The following is a 1,689-nucleotide window of genomic DNA, read 5'->3' on the forward strand; positions in this document are numbered from 1 at the left end:
GAGATCGGAGGCTTAGAAGTATGAAATTTGGCTTTTAAAACTCAAAAATCAACTTTGGGATGAAAACAGGTCCGCGCGTACGCGAACTTTGGGATGAAAACAGGTCCACGCGTACGCGCACTCCACGCGCACGCGTGGATGGCCTCGAAAACTCATCGACGCGTAAGCGTCATGCATGCTAACGCGTGGATTGAAAACTAGCCAAACGACGTGCATGCGTCAACCACGCGTACGCGTGGGTACTCTCGTGCCCCAGGCACAAAACTGGCACAGTTCTGGCATAACTCTCAGGAAAATGGCTGGGCATTGGGTGCAGCACAACGGCGCTCCCGCGCACATCACGCGCACGCGTGGATGGCATTTTCTAGAAGAACGGCGCGTACGCGCCAAGTGCGCCTACGCGCGAGGGGTCATTCTGCTAAAAATTTTTTAAGTTAAAAGCTGCAGAATTCACAGATGTAAACCCCAATCTTCCAACGGACATAACCTCCTCATTTTAAATCATTTTTCACCCGTTCCTCGAACGGCATGGACATTCCGGATCCAATTTCATTTCTAAATAGATTTGGCACAAAACAGAGATCCGTAGTCCAAGTTATATCCCGTCAAAGTATGCCCAAACACCATTTTTTCATAAAAACCACAAAGTGTCATTTTCAAACAGGTCATTTTCAACTCTTTTCAAAACCAATCAAAACATGCCAATTTCATCCCTTTTCTTTGAAATCAATCAAAATATATCAATTTCAACATCAAGCCTCCTCAACTCACACATTGAGACTTTACCATAATTTGCCAAAATCACTATTTCATCCCTTTAACCTACTTCACCCAAGTGGCTCAAACTCAAACATATTGACATATCACATACTCTTCCTCATGCCAACTTTCAACAACACCAATTCCAATTAACCATCATTATACATAATCAATATCATACTCACCATTAACATGGTTCAACCCACAATTCAACCATAGCCAATCATCAAGCATATATCACAACATGCATATTTCTCATACATCATACCACCAAGGCATCATTAATCATCATCACATATATGACCACATCATATATATCAATAATTCAACAACATCAACAATTCAATGCCTATCTTAGAGCCTCTAGCCTAAGTATTTCCTACCACATTACATATTAGATACGGGAAACCGAAACCATACCTTAGCCGATTTCTCAAGCTCAACCGGAGCACTTCCAAACCACTTATCCACAAGCTCTCAAGGCCTCAATACCTCCAAGAACAGATTTTTCACCACCAAATCCTTTTTTCAAGCTTTTCAAAATCACCAATCAAGCTCCAATATACACATATACACAACCTAAGCCACAATCATCATACCCATACACAACATCTCAATACCCAAACATGATAGAACAACAAATTACACTAGGGTTGAGAATCTTACCACACCCAAGGTCCAAGGAGACAAGATTAACCTTCTCCTTCAAGAGAGTTGGGTCCTATAACATCAAAGAGCCCAAAATCTCAACATTTTTGGTCATAAAACTCGAAAACAAGGCTGGAATTTCGAAGAGCAAAACGTGGCTTACCTCAAGATTAATTGTATGGGTTTTGTAGAGCTCTCTGCGGTGAACGCGTGGCCGTAAACGGAGCGGCAATCGGAGCTCTAGATCAAAAGTTATGGTGGTTTGAAGATCAAGTGAGAGAT

This window comes from Arachis duranensis, chromosome 9 (genome assembly GCF_000817695.3).
Source record: "Arachis duranensis cultivar V14167 chromosome 9, aradu.V14167.gnm2.J7QH, whole genome shotgun sequence".
NCBI classification, from domain to species: domain Eukaryota; kingdom Viridiplantae; phylum Streptophyta; class Magnoliopsida; order Fabales; family Fabaceae; genus Arachis; species Arachis duranensis.